Source organism: Stegostoma tigrinum, chromosome 36 (genome assembly GCF_030684315.1).
Source record: "Stegostoma tigrinum isolate sSteTig4 chromosome 36, sSteTig4.hap1, whole genome shotgun sequence".
Classification (NCBI taxonomy): domain Eukaryota; kingdom Metazoa; phylum Chordata; class Chondrichthyes; order Orectolobiformes; family Stegostomatidae; genus Stegostoma; species Stegostoma tigrinum.
This window is the reverse complement of record NC_081389.1, coordinates 23934976-23942043: the sequence shown is the minus strand read 5'-3', so window position 1 is coordinate 23942043 and position 7068 is coordinate 23934976.

Here is a 7068-nt window from a genome sequence, read left to right as displayed (position 1 = left end):
CTGAGCTAACCAATCCCTAATAGCTTGTACACAGGAAACTCTTCATGTCTATTGGCACCTGAGCCAATATTATCTTCATTTTGCCCCACACACTCGAGAATTTCCTTCGTATCACTCTGCTACAAACAATCATCAGTCTGAAACACAAGACCTAACTTCCTCTTCCCACAGAGTGCTATGTTTCTGTATTTTCTAGTTAGTGTGGTTTCTAATTCCAGCTCCAGTCGTAGGAGGGACCAGCCTGATATCCTGCAGCTATCAGTAAAATGGCAACACAGGTGGGCACAGGTAAGAAGGGGCAAGCTACTGACAATAGCCCACATGGTGGGATGATCCCACAACCAGAGCCTGCACTTTTGCTAACAGCTTAGAAACAGAACACATTCTGAAAAATTAAACCAATTTGAAAGAACGATTCAAAATGGATTCCAAGGATCTTTTCACTTCTCTTGTGCAATTACACTTTCCTTTTCTCTGGAGGAAACTACAGAAAGGACATCCCCAGAGATACTCTGAGTACTCAGAGATACATTGGAATTTAGTTTACATCCGCTAGTGGAAATACACTCCATTGACTTTGACGGTCTTCCTTCAAACGCAAACATAATTCATTGAGAAGAAACTTTAGAGACAAGAATTGTTTAAATTGTTTACTGCCTTGCTTAAGGGATGTCTTGGTGGTTCATTCAGATCTCATGATGTCACAGCCATTTTCCCTCTGTGTTGTAACATGTAGCAATATGCTCCCCAAGCAGACTGCTTCACATCAGGGGAGAGAGGAGGTCAGCTTCAAGTTATTGGTGCTGGCATCAATCAGGACAGCTATAGGCCCCTCAGCGGCATTTTTTTTTGAGAAGGAAGTAACGATCCTTCTATGTCCCAAATCATTTCATCTTTCACCTTTCCCTGTGAAACAAAACTCTGGCTGATGGACTGCAAGAGCCATCACAATTGCTGAGCCATCTCTACATTTTCATAGCTTTTTTTTTGCATTACGTAGGTGATTCACCCTCACCTCTGTAGCATACTTTGTGGTACTGTTCAAGATATACAAAGTTTAACAAAATGTTTGGCTGGGAGTATTCTCACCATCTTCACTCAGAGAAACCAACGAATATTGCCATTTAGTGGATTTGGAAATAACAATCCAACCTCTCATAAAACAGATTACAAACTCCTTCACCTGACAAGACTCACAGATTCGTCAGCAGACTATCATTGCTATAAGATTTCATGGATAACCTTAAAAGGTGAGCATTGTCAGAGTGTGAAAGTTATCTTTGGTCAGACGTTATCTCAAGAATAATAAAGGTAATGCTTTGCCTTGTTTAGATATTACTGGACAAGTTACATTAGTTCTATACTTAGACTCTTTACTTAATCCCTTTGATGTAATCCCTGTACTCTTATTAACAACAGTCAGTATTAGATAAATCCACCTCCTCAAGTCTTCAAATGTCACACACATGATACTTTGCTAAGGTGAGTTTGATTATCTGAGTTCCATCTGTTTATTACGCTGACCTGCGCTGAAACAGAATCCTTGACGACATGCCCCCCTCCTTTCATGAAATGACAACAGAATGCAGAAAGATCGAATCACATTGGTAATGGTTTTCAAAAAAAGCTGGTGGGCAACATTAACGAATGCTCAGCAGAGTAAACATTCCTAGTCATCCACCAGCTCCAGCCCTCTGCAATCTACCATTTACTCAGATTAGTTTTGGGAAAGATATTGGGAAGGATACTGAGGAGAACTCTCCTGCTTCACTTTGGATAGTAGAGTGTGTTTTTAATGTATACTCATGAAAGTGGGCAAAGACTCCGTCTGAAATTTCACTTGGAAGACGTCACCCCACACAGACCCAGCTCTCCTTCATTACTGCAATGCAGTGTGATACCTGCATTACATACAATGTGTCTCTGCTGCAGCTTTGAGCCCATGGATCTCCAGCCCAGAAATAAGAGAGCTACCAACCGAACCCTCTCAATCTTTCTCCTGCTGCCCTGGGTCACCTAAACCTGGCGAGAACCAAGGGTTCATAAAGAATGGGGCAAACCAGGAAGTAGTGGTTAGATAGCATGTTAGTGTGGAGGGAAGGCTGGAGAGATGCACACTTCCATTGTTGCCCTGTAAAGGAACAAGTTGCTGCAGCAGACAGCAGCAGAGTGTGGCACAGGCGCTGTGTTACAGCGTGAGTAACCCAATAATAATCCAGAAAAGAGGTAGAGTTCAGTTCAACACTGTGGGCAGCACAGTGGTTCAGTAGTTAGCCCTGCTGCCTCAGAGCAACATGGACCCAGTTCAATTGCACCCTCACCTCAGGCAATCATTTGTGTGGAGTTTGCATGTTCTTCCCTGTGTCTTCTATTGGTTTGCTTTGTTTTCCACCCACAGTCCAAAGATGTGCAGGTTAGGGTGCATTGGCCATGCTAAATTACCCGTAGTGTCCAGCGATGTGCAGGCTAGGTGGGTCAGCGATGGGAAATGTAGGGTTATGGGAGGGGGTGGGTCTCAGTGGGATGCTGTTGGAGGGTCGGTGTGGATTCGATGGGCTGAATGGCCTGTTTCGACACTGTCAGAGTTCTATGGTCTGATTAAGACATGGAAATAAAAACTGGCAACAATAACAATGACCATGAAGCTCTAGCATTGCTCTTTCAAGAAGGAAGCCTGGTATTCTTACTCAGTCTGGAGAAAGAGAGTTCAGTCGCACGCTCTGGTTATGGTTAAGTGACTGGAGGAGACCAGTTAACATCGGCTGACATCACTTCACACACTCAGTAGGCTTGGATCTTCCTCACTGGTCACTGACTGGCAGCGTACATCAGCCCATTGAACTGTCAGACCAACTCCATTGAACTCAACATACTTTAACAGTCAGGGAGTGATAGGCAGCATAGTCTGAGTGAACTTTCCTGCAACTTGTTTTTTAAAGAAAATCACCTTAAAGCATCCACTTTCTGTCCAGTACATTCACTGCTGGATAAAATTACTGCCTCAATGGCAGTTACAGATGCTAACTTCGCTGGCTAAATTCAAAGCACTGCATGTGAATCTTTGAATTATAAAAGAAATGCTCTTTATTATGGAATATGCTCACCCCCATATCCCAAACAATTTACCACCTTAACAGCGCCTTCTTCAACAGCCAATCTCTCAGACTCATTGCAATCTGACTCCAGTTGTATGTTTGTAAGGCACATCTTTTTTTTCTAAACCCAATTTAGCAAAACTCAGTGTGTGTGTATACACCCGTGTGTCTGTGCATGTGTGAGAGCATGTGAGTGTATGCGTGCATATGTGTGTATGTCAGTATGTTTGTGAATGCACATGTGTGAGTGTGTGCATGTGTGCGTGAGCATGTGTGTGTATGCATATGTGCGCACTCACATGTATGTGTCTGCCTGCTTGTGGTTGTGTGTGTCCATGTGTGCACATATGTACATGCGTGTGTCTATCTGTGCATTTGTGTCTGTGTGCATGTGTGTGTGTGTCTGTGTGTGTATGTGTGTGCGTATGTCTATGCCTGTGCATGTGCCTTTGTGTGCGCAGGGAGGGGAGGAGGGAGGTGGAGAAGGTTGCAAACTGAAGGTCACAGAAACATCTAGTATCAACACACCTATGTGGAGTGACCTGTTCACATTTTCACACAAGTGCTAGAGGATACAGCTACAGCTATCTTCAAACCTTAGGCCTTGCCCAGTTCTGATGAGACTGATTCTGGCAACTTTTTTTATGAACAACAGACATTGTAATCGTGGCAACCAACAGAAATGGAACATTAATTGATTAAATCTCTCCTTGCTAGCGGAGAGCTGTAATTGTGTAGCAAGATATCTTGCTCTGCAGTGATAATGGGAACTGCAGATGCTGGAGAATCCAAGATAATAAAGTGTGAGGCTGGTTGAATACAGCAGGCCAAGCAGAACTCTGATGAAGGGTCCAGGCCTGAAACGTCAGCTTTTGTGCTCCTGAGATGCTGCTTGGCCTGCTGTGTTCATCCAGCTCCACACTTTATTATCTTGCTCTGCAGTTAGCTTAGATCAAGCACCTTTGAAAATATTGTTGCTGTGTGCAGAGCATTTCCATAGCACGAACTGTGGATCAGCCTATGTGTCACTAGATGGCAGACAGCTAGTCTAGTTGTGCGTTTCCTAATTTTGGCCAGCTGGGAAGTAGGAAATAACTCAACACTTGGTCATTGAGGCTTTAAGTTTGGAAGGAAAAATGAAACACATCCTCCCACTCAGTCGCGGGTGTTGAAATGTGAAAAGAGTTGAATCGGGTTAAATTTCTTCCAACTTATGAACGAGCAGCCTGCCTGAGCTGGCCAAAGTTATTAAAATATACTCCAGCAGGTGAGAATGGGAGAATAACTTAGGGCCTGATAGTGGAAGTCAAAGGAATTCCTTAATATTTCCAGCACAGAAAATCAGGCCATTCGTGTCACTGGTCTCTGCTGGTCATTATGCCCTGTGTGAACCATCTCTCCACCTTACTTCATCTCAGCCCATCAGTACACCCTCTGTCCCTTTCTCCCTCGTATGTTTTTCTAACTTCCCCTTAAAAGCGCCCACATTATTCATTCCAGCCACTCCATCTGGCAGCATATTTCACACCTAGCTCTGCCCTGGGAGAAAATGCCAAGCCGAGAATATCAGATTTGCAGGTGCTCACATCTCTCACAGAGAAGGCCCCACCAGCGGAGCGGTGTAGACTGTAAATGGCTGATACCTTGTGTGGGGCAGATTGCTCACTGGGAAACCATCGCAGAAAGAGAGCGCCTGGAACCCGGCTGTGGGGCTTCTAAATGATATCAGAGCAGATGAGTCCTGTCAAAGGGATCGAGAGAACATCAATCTGACAGTTATCTCCTTTTAGCTCTTGCAACACGTCATCATCCAGCCTGATGACAGCTGCAATTCCCTGGTCACTGCTCTACTCCTGCAGCTCAGGGGCCAGTGATCTGGGTTAATATCCAGTTACTGATACCATGACGGAAAAACAGAAGCACAAAGAACAGCAAAGCCGTCCTTGACCTCTGACCTTCTCCGAGGCACAGCATCAACGCTTGTAAAAGAAGAGGATCTGTAACAAAGGCAGAGGACGTGCACAAGTAGCTGTCTGCAGCTGTCATTTAAGTTAAAATGGATAAAGTGCTGGAGAGACTCAGCAGGTCTGGCAGCATCTGCGGAGGGAGGCACAGAGTTAACATTACAAGTCTGGAATGACCTTTCTTCAAAACAGCTGATGAAAAGTCTTTGGAGCCAAAGAATTAACTCTGTTTCTCTCTCCAAACCTGCTGTCAGACCTGCTGAGTTTCTCCAGTACTCTGTTTTGCTTCAGATTTCCAGCGTGCACAGTATTTATGTACTTAAAGTATCTACTTAAAATAAATCATTAGCAGGGACATGTCTAACCCTGAATTACAAGTTCAAAACGTAATTCATTATCTGTGAAGCATTGGGATTTTCCTGAATAAAAGAAAAGGTGCTATTTAAATGCAAGTTCTTTCTTCTTTTACTTATTCACAAAATGAGGGCATTGCTGGTCAAGCCAGCATCTATTGCCCATCCCTAATTGCCCAGAGGGCACTTAATAGTCAACCACATTGCTGTGGGTCTGGAGTCGCACGCAGGCCAGACTGGGTAAGGATGGCAGTTTCCTTCTCTGAAGGACATTAGTGACCCAGATGGGTTTTTTCCTGACAACCAGTAATGGTTCACAGTCATCGTTAGACCCTTAATTCCACATATTTATTGAATTCAAATTACACCATCTGCTGTGGCAGGATTTGAACCCCTGTCCCCAGAGCATTACCTAGGTCTCTGGGTTAACAATCCAGCAATATACCACTAGGCCATTGCCACCCCTTTTAACACTGGACCACCCTGACTGGGACTGATAAAACTGCTGTTACATGATGCTCCTTGCAGCTAACAAGTATTGAGTTATCATTACATTTTTGAAAGTTAATGCTGAGATCAGACTGAAATTCAATGCTGAATGGACACTGTTGGAACTCTTAAAATTTGCCGGTGTATACATCAGGCAGCAGTGCGTACCAAGTCCAAGCTGCACAGCAAAAATTCACCAAAGATTCTCAGACAACACTTTCCAAACCCACAACCACTTCCATCCAGAAGGACAAGGGCAGCAGATACATGGGAACACCACCCCCTGTAGGTTCCCCTCAAACCACTCACCATCCTGATTTGGAAATATATTGCAGTCTCTTCGCTGTCACTGGGTCAAAATCCTGGAATTCCCTCCCCTAAGGGCATTGTGGGTCAAATCAGCACTTGAACTATCATTATGGAAGATGTCTATCATAGAATCCCTACAGCGTGGAAGCAGGCCATTCAGCCCATACTAACCCTCTGAAGGGCCTCCCACCCAGACACACACCCCCTACCCTATCCCTGTAATCCCACATTTCCAATGGCTAACCCACCCTAACCTGCAAATCTTTAGACTGTGGGTGGAAACCCCACACAGACTCGGGGAGAATGTGCAAACGCCACACAGACATGGGAAGAATGTGCAAACTCCACACAGACAGTCGCCTGAGGCTGGAATCAAACCCATGCCCCTGGCGCTGTGAGGCAGCAGTGCGAACCAGTGAGCCATCAGCCTACAGTGGTTCAAGTGTGTAACTCACCACCACCTTCTCGGGGGGTAACTAGGGATAGGCAATAAATACTGGCCCAGGAGGTGATGCCCTCATCTTGTGAGTGAATAAAAGAAATTGTTGGGCTGGACTGTGACAAGCAGCATGGGGTTTTATGTCGCAACTTCTGCTCATGAATCCCAGGGTTCTGACCCAGCGACAGTGAAGGAACAGCAAGTATATTTCCAAGACAGGATAGTCAGTGGCTCGGAGGGAAGGTTGCAGGGAGTGGCATTCCCATGTATCTGCTGCCCCTTCTTGCAACTTTCCACTGAGTAGATGTTAGGATTGGCTGGGGTTGGGCGGAGGTGGGTTGGTTGGGGGGGGTGGTCTTTGTTCTGCCGAGGACTTGCCTCGCCTCATAGACTGGGAGCTGGGTGGTTAATATCCACCA